Source organism: Mus caroli, chromosome 14, assembly GCF_900094665.2.
Source record: "Mus caroli chromosome 14, CAROLI_EIJ_v1.1, whole genome shotgun sequence".
In the NCBI taxonomy this organism is placed as follows: Eukaryota; Metazoa; Chordata; class Mammalia; order Rodentia; family Muridae; genus Mus; species Mus caroli.
Genome location: NC_034583.1, coordinates 79,042,746 through 79,055,603, shown reverse-complemented (window position 1 = coordinate 79,055,603; position 12,858 = coordinate 79,042,746). Strand labels below are relative to the sequence as shown.

At 36.3% G+C, this 12,858-nt stretch overlaps 1 pseudogene; it reads left to right on the top strand.

Moving 5' to 3' along the window:
* Window positions 1–7,580: 7,580 nt before the first annotated feature.
* Window positions 7,581–12,575, top strand: LOC110308990 (annotated as a pseudogene).
* The last annotated feature ends 283 nt before the right edge of the window (window positions 12,576–12,858 follow it).

The window sequence follows — 12,858 nt, the reverse complement described above, 5'->3', positions numbered from 1 at the left end:
GCATTAAATTTAAACTGCCCCACACAGGGAGACAGTATCTCAGCAGCAATAAAAGAATGTTTAAAAAGAAAAGCAAGTTTTTATCATGCAAGCCTTTCACTTGCTCAGTGACACTTAGTTCAAGATAATTTTTACTATTGAGGCTACTGTGAAAGGTGTTGATTATCTGATCTCTTTCTCAGAATGTTTGTATATAGAAGGGCTAGTGATTTTTGTGAGTGAATTTTTGTATCCAGTTATGTTGTTGAAAGTACTTAACAGCTATAGGAGTTGCTAAGTGGAACTTCGGGGCCATACATGTATGCTATCATATTGTCTGCAAAGGAAGATTCTTGGACTCCTTTCTAAAGTCCACTAAAGGATATTTTGTGGACTACATGAAAACCTAGTACAATGGAAACTTCCTATAAAATATGAAGGGTATTCTAATGAAGTCTCCAAGCAACGTAGCAGACAGAACCCTACTGTCCATCTCTTAAAATCAAGCAAAGCTTCCAATGCAGGTACTTCATGGCTATGACACAGAAAGATATTATGTAAGGCAGGAAAAGAGAAAAGTTAGCACCCAACCAAACAAACATTTGATCTACTTTCTATCCTGCCTGCAGAATGCATGAGGGCAGTGGCACAAATCTTGTGATGGTAACCCTGCAATTACTTATTTGACTTAAGGCACTCCATGAGAACGAACTACTCATACCTGATGCTGCTTGGGTAAACATAAACAAGAGACCTAGTATAAAACTTAACGTTAGTGGTCAAAATAAATCTAAAAAGTAACCTAAAATGACTACTATTATATTCTGCAATTCTCATAGATTGGCACCTCATTCAGTCATTAGCAGAGAGGCTTCCTCCCAAAGCATATGGGAAGAAAGACCCACAGACAGACATTACAAAGACAGAGACAAAGACACGGGGTGGGTGGGGGGAGAGGAAGGGACAGGGAGAGGGAGAAGATATTTTGGAACATAAAGCCTGGGAAGGAAGCAGAAAAAGTTTAAGAGCCAAAGGAGATGAAGGACACATAGAGAACAAGGCCCTCTGGAACAACTAAGCAAAGTTCATGAACCTCTCAGTCTAAAGCACCAGTCAACAGGGCCAACAGGGGCATGAATATATGCAAATATACAATAGCTTTCAGTTATTACTTTTATGGGACTACTGAATATGTAAACAAGTGTATCTCTGAGTCTTGTGCCTTTTTGTGGATTTTTTTATCTAACTTTTGATATGGTAGTTTTATTTTATTAAATTTTATTTTGTTATATTTTGTTGTCATATCTTGGTTTTTTCAATTTTTTTATTAGATATTTTCTTCATTTACAATTCACATGCTATTCCAAAGGTCCCTTATACCCTCTCCCCACCTTGCTAACCAACCCACCCACTCCCACTTCCTGGCCCTGGTATTCCCCTGCATTGGGGCATATAATCTTTGCAAGACCAAGGGCCTCTCCTCCCAATGATGGCCAACTAGGCCATCTTCTGCTACATATGCAGCTAGAGACATGAGCTCTGGGGGTACTGGTTAGTTCATATTGCTGTTCTTCCTATAGGGTTGCAGACCCCTTTAGCTCCTTGGGTACTTTCTCTAGCTCCTCTATTGGGGGCCACGTGTTCCTTCCAATAGATGACTCTGAGCATCCACTTCTGTATTTGCCAGGTACTGGCATAGCCTCACAAGAGTTGTCATATCTTATGAACTATTTTTTTTTCTCTAATGAGAAACAGAGAGAAGTGGAACCAAAAGGGAGAGGAAGTAAAGAGGATCCTGGAGGAATAGAGGAAGAGGATAGTGTAATCAGATCATATAGTCTGAGAATACAGTAAACAAAAGAAGGGAAAACAGGAAAAGGAACAAGAAAGAGGATATAACCATCACATCTCAGTAATGGCAGTATGTTTACATGCTAAATAAATAAATAACAAAAAGTCAATGTAAATCAAAGTTTATAGAATGCTTAGACGCTACTGAAACCTATCAAAATCCCTTTTACATTAGTAGTTCTAAATACATAAACCATATTAGAATGTTATCTTTTTCTATCTCAAGTGTACATATCTTATAAGGAGCAATTCCATTTTTAAAAATTCTAGCATAAAGTAAAAACATTACTGTGGGAAGTGTGGCTGAGCAGTTAAGAAAAGCTACATAAATGAAACAATGTACCTGATTGGGTGAGGAAACTATAGTTGTCCAGACATAAGTAGATAATAAGTTGTCTGCCAAAGTTAGGAAACCAGTCCTCTTAATAGACTCACAATATAGAGGCTTTGTTGTCAGCAAGAAAAAATTGAACTTTGTTGGAAGTTGGAGGTAGGCTACTGGGTGAATGGCCTTGGTTCTACCTGTATTTCCTATGTCGATTTTCCTTTTTTTTTTTTTTTCACTCATAAAGACAGATTTATTTATTTATTTATCTATCTATCTATCTATCTATCTATCTATCTATCTATCTATCTATCTATCTATCTATCTATTTATTTATTTATAAACACCATGTAGAAGATGCCTGTGTAATCTTTTTTCTTAATTTTTAAATTGTTTAAATGCATTATATATATATCAAACATATTGATAACATTGAGTATTTTGAGAATCAAATAATACACAAAAATTGTTCACCTTTTTTATTCATATACTTTCATACCCTAAAAGTATCATTAATGAATATTTAATACTACCCATAAATGAGGATCCTATATTTAATGTTGAAGACTAAATTGTTTCAAAACATACAAAATATTCTTTGGAAATTAAACACAGTAAAAGACCATAAAACATTAAAAATGAATCATTAAGAAATATATTCAAAAGCCCTTATATGATATATAGTGAGCAAGTATTTAAAACCTATTATATAATCTGTGTACATTATCTAACAATCAGTTTATATAAAAAGAATTATCAGTGCTTCTAGGAGAGAAATTATTTAACAGTAAGTATATTTTAAAATTTTCAAAATAGCAAAAACTCTTTGAAGTTAAACATTAAGAAAATGCTAATTTCAAGCACAGTGAGAAAAATTATCAATAGTATTTCCATGATGTTTTTAGAATACCATTTTAATATTTTCAACCATTAATGTTCAAAAAACAGAATAATTATTTTAAGAAATATTTCATTTTTATGTCTCCCTTTTCATTTCTGATTTTATTAATTTGGATACTGTCTCTGTGCCCTCTAACCAGTCTGGCTAAAGGTTTATATATCTTGTTGATTTTCTCAAAGAACCAGCTATTGGTTTTGTGGATTCTTTGTGTAGTTCTTTTTGTTTCTATTTGTTTGATTTCAGCTGTGAGTTAGATTATTTCCTGCCATCTTCCTGCCATCTACTTCTCTTGGGTGTATTTGCTTATTTTTGTTCTAGAGCTCTCAGGTGTGATGTCAAGTTGCTAGTGTATGCTCTCTCCAGTTTCTTTTTGGAGGCATTTAGAGCTATGAGTTTTCCTCTTACCATTGCTTTCACTTTGTCTCATAAGTTTTGGTATTATGTACCTTCATTTTCATTAAATTCTAAAGTCATTTCTTTCTTTCTTTATTTCTTCCTTGACCAAGTTATCATTGAGTATAGCATTGTTCAGCTTCCATGTGTACATGGGCTTTCTGTTGTTTTTGTTGGTATTTAAGACTATGCTTAGTCTTTAGTGATCTGATAGGGTGCATGGGATTGTTTCAGTCTTTTGTTTCTGTTGAAGCCTGTTTTGTGACCAATTAAAAGGTCAATTTTGGAGAAGGTACAATGAGGTTCCAAGAAGAAGTTATACTTTTGCTTTAGGATGAAATGTCCTATAAATATCTGTTAGATCTGTTTGGTTCATAACTTCTGTTAGTTTCACTGTCTCTTTGTTTAGTTTCTGTTTTTATGATCTGTCCATTGCTGAGAGTGGGGTGTTGAAGTCCCCCACTATTATTGTGTGGGGTGTGATATGGATGTGTACTTTGAGCTTTAGTAAAGTTTCTTTTATGAATGTGGGTGCCCTTTGGAGTATAGATGTTCAGAACTGAGAGTTCATCGTGGTAGATTTTTACCTTTGACAACTATGAAGTGTCCTTCCTTATTTTTTTTTTGATAACTTTTGGTTGAAAGCCAATTTTATTCAATATTAAAATGGCTATTCCAGCATGTTTCTTGGGACGATTTGCTTGGAAAAAAAATTTTTTCAGCCTTGTACTCTGAGGTGGTGTCTGTCTTTGTCACTGAGATGCATTTCCTGTATGCAGCAAAATAATGGGACCTAAATACATATCCAGTCTGTTAGTTTATGTCTTTTTTTTGGGGGGGGGGGAATTGAGTCCATTGATGTTAAGAGCTATTAAGAAAAAGTGAATGTTGCTTCCTATTATTTTGTTGTTAGAGGTGGAATTATGTTTGTGTGTCTATCTTCTTTTGAGTTTGTTGAAAGATTACACTCTAGGATATAGTTTCCCTCCTTGTGTTTGTGTTCTCCATCTATTATCCTTTGTAGGGCTGGATTTATGGAAAGATACCATGCAAATTTGTTTTTGTCATGGAATATCTAGTTTTCTCATTCTATGGTAATTGAGAATTTTGCTGGATGTAGTAGCCTGGCATTTATGTTCTCTTAGGGTCTATATTACATCTGCCCAGGATCTTCTAGCTTTCATAGTCTCTAATGAGAAGTCTGATGTAATTCTGATAAGTCTGCCTTTATATGTTACTTGACTTTTTTTTCCCTTACTGCTTTTAATATTCTTTCTTTGTTTTTTGTGCATTTGGTGTTTTAATTATTATGTGACAGGAGGAATTTCTTTTCTGGTCAAATCTATTTGGAGTTCTGTAAGCTTCTTGTATGTTCATGGGCATCTTTCTTTAGGGAAGTTTTCCTCTATAATTTTGTTGAAGATATTTACTGGCCCTTTAAGTTGGGAATCTTTGCTCTCTTCTATACCTACTATCCTAAGATTTCATCTTCTCATTGTGTCCTGGGATTTTCTGGATGTTTTGGGTTAGGAGCTTTTTTGCTTTTTGCATTTTCTTTGAATGTTGTGTCAATGTATTCCATGGTATCTTCTGCACCTGAGATTCTTTCTTCTATATTTTGTATTATGTTAGTGATGCCTGCATGTATGGCTCCTGATCTCTTTCCTAGATTTTTTAACTCCAGGGTTGTCTCCCTATGTGATTTCTTTATTGTTCCAATTTTAGATCTTGGATGGTTTTGTTCACTTCCTTTGCCTGTTTGATTGTGCTTTCCTGTAATTCTTTAATAAATTTTTGTGTTTCATCTTTAAGGGCTTCTAGCTGTTTACCTGTGTTCTCTTGTAATTCTTTAAAGGAGTTATTTATGTCTATCTTAAAGTCTTCTATCACCATCATGAGAAGTGATTTTTAGATCCTGATCTTGCTATGGTGGGAGAACTGGGTTCTGATGAGGTCAAGTAACCTTGGTTTCTGTTGCTTATGTTCTTATGCTTGCCTCCTGCCAACTGGTTATATCTAGTGCTACCTGCCCTCTTTATATCTGACTCGAGCCTGTCCTTATTGTGATCCTCGTTGTGTCAGAACTCCTCAGAGTTCAGCTGTCTCTGTGATCCTGTGACTCTGTGATCCTGTGATCCTGAGATGCTGGGTGTGTCAGAGCTCCTGGGAGTCAAGCTGCCTCTGGGACCCTGAGAGCCTGGTGTGACCAAGCTCCTGGGATCCTGGGAACCTATGGCACTGGTTGGGCAATTTCCTGGTGCCTGGGTCCCCCTTAGTCCTAGTTACTTCCAGAATTCAGGCAGAAGTTGTATCCTTCTCACCTCTGAGTCTATGATCTTGGGATTATTAGAGTGCCTGGGAGTGGATCTCCCTCTGAGTGTGTGGGACTGGCTCTCCTATGTCTATTTTCTAGCCACATAGGAACTATTATATTTCACACTACTCTCTACCATGGTGGGCTGATGCTTCAGAAAATATGTGTCAAAATGAATCTTTCCTTGGTAATGGTTTGTTATCCAATATTTTGTCACAGTAATGATATGAGTAACTAGCACACCCTCTTCCTAGCTAATGGCTGCTATTTCCACTGTATTCTGTATTTCTGGTGACTTGTTCTTTTAGTTCCATGAAGATCTATGTGCAAACAAAATTTTTTTTCAATTTAAAAATAACATTTTTCTAATTAAGCCAAGTTACCTAGTCCAGACAAACTATATTTTAGCCAGAAATATCCCATTCCATGTGTTTAAAAAATAGCATTATAGCTTGTGGTAAGCTGACATGTGGGTGCTAGCAAAGACATGCCAGACCTTTGAAAGTACAGTAAGTGCTCTTAACCCCTGAGCAATCTCTGCAACCCCTCCATATTGTTTTAAAACTCTTTGATATCTACAAAGGGTTCCCAAGTAGCAAATGGATTCCTGGTAAGCCAGGTTAACTCTCCAGACACCCAGTTGACATAAACCCTGGTCTGGTTGCTATTTAAGAATGGGCTGAGAACAGCTTCCAAATTCTTTGTCACAGGATCACAGATAGGATCTACTCTAAATGGTAACTCTAGGTCCTCATTCAGTAAAATTAAATAATCACTGAATTATAGACAAATTTTAAAAAGTTACAAGTTCATTGCGGTTTTGTTGTCTTAGACTGAATTTCATGTGTCTCATGGAAGCCTTGAACTCACTGTGTAGCCAAAGATGACCATGAACTTGTGATTCTCTTTCCTCTACCTTCCCAGTGTTAAGATTATAAGTTTACACCAAAGTGTCAAGTTCATGTAGTGTTTCAAAATCATACTTTGTTGCATATATACTAAGCAAACGTTCTATTAGCTGAATTATGTTTCCAGCTCTCTCAATTGATTATAAATGTCCCATAACAAAATTCTGTTTTGATTAAAAATATATAATGCTGGAAAAATTGAAATTAATATTGGTAATTGAAAAACTCAGAAAATTTCACATGCTTTAAGACTAAAAGACATGCTTGAATTATACTTTAATTTTCTGTATTTTATGTACAAATGTCTTTTGGACTGTTAAATTTACCTATATGTATAGTTTTAATGTATTCACTCAGTATATTTTTCTCTTTAAATTGTGTGTTTGTGTGTGTTTGTGTGTGTGTGTGTGTGTGTGTGTGTGTGTGTGTGTGTGTGTGTGTGTGTGTTTGAATATATTCCACAGGCATGCTGGTGCTGGTGCTAGTGCTGGTGCTGGTGCTGGTGCTGGTGTTGGTGTTGGTGCTGGTGGAGCACAGAGAAGGTATCAAATGCCCTGGGAATGGAATTCTAGGCAAATGTGAGCCTTCTGAACAAAACATGATCTTAACTGAGTTCATTATCTATCTACCGCCCTATTTTTTCTGCAGCTATATCCTGTTTTATTTAAATTTTCATTAATTTTAAGGACTGAGTTCATAACTTTATTTGGTATAAATAAAACTGCAGTGGCTATTGTAATACAATATAAGTCCCACTAAAATGTTTCCTGAGCCAATTGCCATAATATATGCGTGTAATCTCAGCCACAGAGAGGAAGAGAACAGAGAATTAGGAGTTTCAGCTTAGGGAACTAAGCAAAAATAATAAATAACGAAATAAGAAAAGTTCAAGAAACTTTGCTTACCTTGACTCTTGGCTTGTCAGCGATGGTAACTGGGAACCAGTGTCTGCTTCTGTCAAACTTACCCATGGATTTGTAGATACCATATATGACTGCATCTCCATCCATGTTGACAAGGCTGGTATCCAGATCAGTAATGTGTGCTGGGAGCCTTCTGGCTACCTTCAGGTTGGATGCTAAGCAACAAGACAAGATCTTCTAGATGATAATTCCTTCAACACTTTCTTTGGTAAGATAGGTGCTGGCAAGCATGGCCTCAGGGCAGTGTTGTTATATCTGGAATCTATAGTTATGGACACAATTTACACTGGTACCTACTGCCAGCTCTTTTACCTGAGTAGCTTGTCCACTGCCCATAACTATGCCCACGGCCAGTATACTACTGGCAAAGAGATCATTGACCTTGTCTTGGACCATACACATAAGCTAGTAAACAGATCTTCATGACCTCTTAGTTTTCCAGAGCTTTTGCAAGGGAATTGCCTCTGGGTTCACCTTCCAGCTGGTGCAATAGCTTTCTGTTAATTATGGGAAGAAGTCCAAGCTGGAGCTTTTGAATTTCCCAGCTCCCTGCTCCTAGGTTTCCACTGTTGTTGTTGAGTCCTATCATTCCATCCTTAGCACCCACACCACCCTGGAGCACTCTGATTGTGCCTTCATGGTAGTCAAGGAGACCATTATGACATCCATCACAGAAAACTTAATATTGAACACCCATCTTTCTTGTTAGCCAGATTGAGTCTCTCATCATTGCTTCTCTCAGATTTGATGGGACCCTGAATGTGGATTTGACCTAATTCCTGACCAACCTGGTTCCGCACCCTTACATACACTTCCCTCTGGCTACACATGCCCCTGCCGTCTCTGCTCAGAAAGCCTAACAGAAGAAGCTGTCTGTAGTAGACACTACCAATGTCTGCTTTGAGCCAGCTAACCACATGGTGAAATGTGACTCTCATAATGGTAAACACATGGCTTGCTGCCTATTACACTGTGGTGATAGTCTTCCCAAAGAAACCAATGCTGTCATTTTCACCATCAAGACCAAACACAGCATTAAGTGTGAGGACTGATGCTCCACTGGCTTCAAGATTGGCAAGAGTCATCAACCTCCAATTGTGGTACCTGATGGAGACCACAGCCATTGCTGAGGTTTAAGGTGACCTAGACCATAATATTGGCCCAATGTATGCATCTGTGCACTGGTATATGGGTGACAGCATGGTGTTTTCTGCAGTCCATGAGAACATGGCTGCGCTAGAGAGGGATTATGGGGAGGTTGATGTGGATTCTGTTGAAGGAGACAATAAAGGAAAGACTATTCTCTTCCTTTCAGTTCCTGTAACACATAAAAATCCCAGAATATCAGCTGCAACACTATCTGACAGGCATCAATATCTTTTATGTTATTTTCATTCTGCAAACATATTTATCTTTTCCATGTGTGGCTGTAAGATTTTCTCGTGGTGTTTTAAAGTAACTTTTAAGAAAAATAAGAGATTTTATTTTCCTTGTTAAAAAACAAATGCATGACCATTTTGCAGGAGCATCATAGGAAAGTGAACAAGCTGCGAAACAGAATTAACAGCAGCGAATGATCTGAAGTAAAGACATTTAGAGAGAGGCAGTGGAAGTGCTTGATTTAGGTCTGCAAAGGAATTGGCCTACAACAGTTCCTGGTCACTTTATAGAAATAAGCAATAGAAGTGAAACAGGCCATGTTTTTATGACCATAATTCAATTCAAGTTGGGGTTAATGAATTTAATTTAGAACATTCTAAATTGGTGGAATGAATAGTGTGAATATTCCAAGCTGGAGGAAGAAAAGCCCACAAGTCCTCAATCCTAAACAAAGAACTCAGGGCAATCAAGAAAAGCTGGAAAAAAGAGAGGTGGCCTTCTCCACAAAACAGTAAACCCATCAACTGGTTGTCTAGCATCAAAATCTCAGTCTTTAAAGCATACTTACAGGTAGAATTATATGGAATGAACAATTTATATTTAGGAATATTAATGAATATACACATACATATGTACATGCAATAACATTTTAAAAAGAGGCCATGGATTAGTATTGTGAATGGAATATGGGAGGGCTTAGAGAGAGAAAATAAAGGGAGAAATGCCGTAACCAAATTATAATCCTTTAAGACAAAAGATTGCATATACAGTTATCATTTCTACATTACATTTATATTTATAGTTACATTATAATCTTAAGAAAAAAAAATTTTTTTTTTGGTTTTTCGAGACAGGGTTTCTCTTTGTAGCATTTAGCTCTGTTTTGGTTGAAGAAAGCGTCTTTTCATTTTAATGTTTATTTTATATCTAATGACAAGCTTTTATGTAAGCATGTATTTTTAAAACGTTTATGGTTTAAGAAATTCTAAGTTAACATTCACTAATCCCAACTTGCATTGGATTATGGTCATAAAACATGCCCTGTTTCACTTCTATTGCTTATTTCCATAAAGATTTCAGGAAGCCTTGTATGCCAAGTTCTTTCCAAATCAAGCATTTCCATTTCCTCTCACTAAGTGTCCTTACTTTAGAGCATTCACTGCTGTTAGTGAAATTCCCCAGCTTGTTCACTTGCCTATGATGGTCCTGCACGATGCTCTTAATTCTGTCAGAATGTCTGCTTTAGTGATCATTGCATGATGTATTCCCTGACTACAACTATGTTTTCATGTTGGGAATGAGAGCAGTGAAAGAAACACCCAAAAGCCAGCAGCAGTTAAGGCAGAGAGCTTATAATGTTATAACATGACAAAAAGGCATTGATAAAGAAACACACCCAAGGGCTTCCTCGGGGGAGAAAGTTAATGTTAGCCATGCAAGGGAAGTACTGGTGGGTGCCGCTTTTCTTCTCCTGACTTCAGATAAATTACAGGAAAAAGGAAGACCTGTGAAAAGCCTTCACATCCAGCTCTCACTGAGTTTGCTATTTAATTCATAGTATAAATTATACATTGTAATTGTCTATTGTTACTCTATTTGATTTTTTTCCTGTGTGTACTGTTAATATTTTTAACCCCCCCCCCCCGTGTGTGTGTGTGAGTGTGTATGATAGCTAATTTAAAGCCTAAAGTCTGAGACTGTCACACATCAGCTGTATTATAAACTGAGATATAATTCCCATTCCATGGTAATTACCCTTAAGAAGAAATCAAGGAATTTATTGAACCACAGACATTAAAAACAAAAGGCAGGGGTTGCACCATATGGGAAGAGGTCCTAGAGATCTAATGGGGATACTACCATGAGAAGAAGACTACACATGCAGGCATCTTTAATGGATGTGGGGTGGAGTGCATGGAATAAAAGGATGGAAAAGGGTTTCAAACTTGTGAGTAAATGTCAATAATGTGACAGTGCAGAAGCAAGAGGAAGATTGGTGAAAGGAAACAGCTTTGTCATCTCCGTATTAGAAACAAGAAGTTTCAAATCTTTACTTTAAAAATTGCTATTTGCAACAATTTGACTTATTCTTTTATAATTTCATATATGCATATAAAATGTTAATTGATTGAAATCCTCTTATCACTGTCTCTTTTTCTCCTTCCCCCTCCTAACAAATCCCTTCTTCCCACATACCCTCTTATTTTCATGGGGTTTGTTTTGTTTTGTGGTTTATTTATCTAATCAAATTTTCCTGCATAAACAAGAAGAGGACTATTTGTTTGAGCAAAATCAAGAGCAATGTACCAGTGCTATAAAACTATGGTTTGTCACTCTCCCACACATTCAAAATTTAACTGTTTATAGCTCTTTTAGGATCAGTCTGTATGTGTTGTCCTTTCTTCATCTACGATGGAATACTGATGTACCGAGTTTTGTAAAATCTCTAGTTTTAACAAGTTAATATGAGTTTCCAAAGGCATATTAATTTTAAAAATGTCTAGAGACATTGTCTGCATATATATCACAATTCTATCCTTACATTAATCTGAAATCATGATGTGGATTCTGTAATGCATATGGTTATACATATATTGTGGTTTTTATAATACATTTGTAATTTCCTAAAGATATAAGTCATTAAGGTACTGCTGACTATTCAGCTGTTATCATTATTATCTAAAACAGCATCTTATTATCCCAAAATTTAGATGACCAATCTTAATTGCTGTGAGAAAAAATAAACCTTTCAATGGAAATGTACCATTGCTTGTTAGTTTTTACTTGGGAAGTGATCCTGGGAATAAGATGACTAGGGAACATGATTTTTCATGCTCTTCTTAAGGAATCATAGAAACTATTCATGACAATTAGTAAGTGATATTTTAAACAAAGGGCTTACATTCCTAATAACACATCTCTCTTCTTTGTTCAGATGGGTATTATATCCCTTCTTTTCTTCAAAAGTTGCCACTGAGCTTCAACAACCATCAGAAGATTTAAATAAGGTAGAATAGGTAACCCTCTGTGGCCCAGAGTAGATAGTGTAAGTATATATCATGTGCACTTCTGAGGATATATGTGTGCATGTTGGCAAGTAGCAATGAACTCAAAAGAACAAATCAAAATCATAAGAGGCTTGGTGGTTTTTGGGCCTATCATACTCTTGGAGAAATAACAGTCCGTACCACATTTTTTGACCATTCTATAAGAGCAATTTTTACAACATTTCTTAAAATTTTACTTTATTAACTTACAATTTCTAAGAAATGAGTAGCAAATTAAATATTTACTTAGAAAATGCATAATATGCATAATAGATACCAAGTTATCTATTTTATATGAGTGAATGTATATATAACAATTAATGAAGACCCTAAGCAGAAACTTAAATCATGGTTTACATATTCAGGGTTTTGTCTGAATCTTGTGTACTTGAAACATTCCCATCCCTTATAAAGTGATTTTGGAGGCTTCAATACTGAGGGATCTATTTTCTAAAACTTCACTAATTGGACAGGGACAAATTCACTATAATTGTCTTTTGTGTTCATAGTGGAGACTGCTGACAGCCGTGGCCTGGTCTATCCTAGACCAATAACTTTCTAGACACTCTTTTGGTTATGCTGTCGAAAGAGTGAAGGAGCTGTTAATTAGCAAGTGAGAATAATGCTTGATTGACTCTACTTAAATTGGATTTTGTTGACCTGCCAAAATGAATTTGTCATTACCATCTACACCCTCACATACTCCACACACACATTCTCTCTCTCTCTCTCTCTCTCTCTCTCTCTCTCTCTCTCTCTCTCNCTCTCTCTCTCTCTCTCTCTCTCTCTCTCTCTCTCTCTCTCTCTCTCTGTCTCTCATCAAAAGAGCTTTATTTA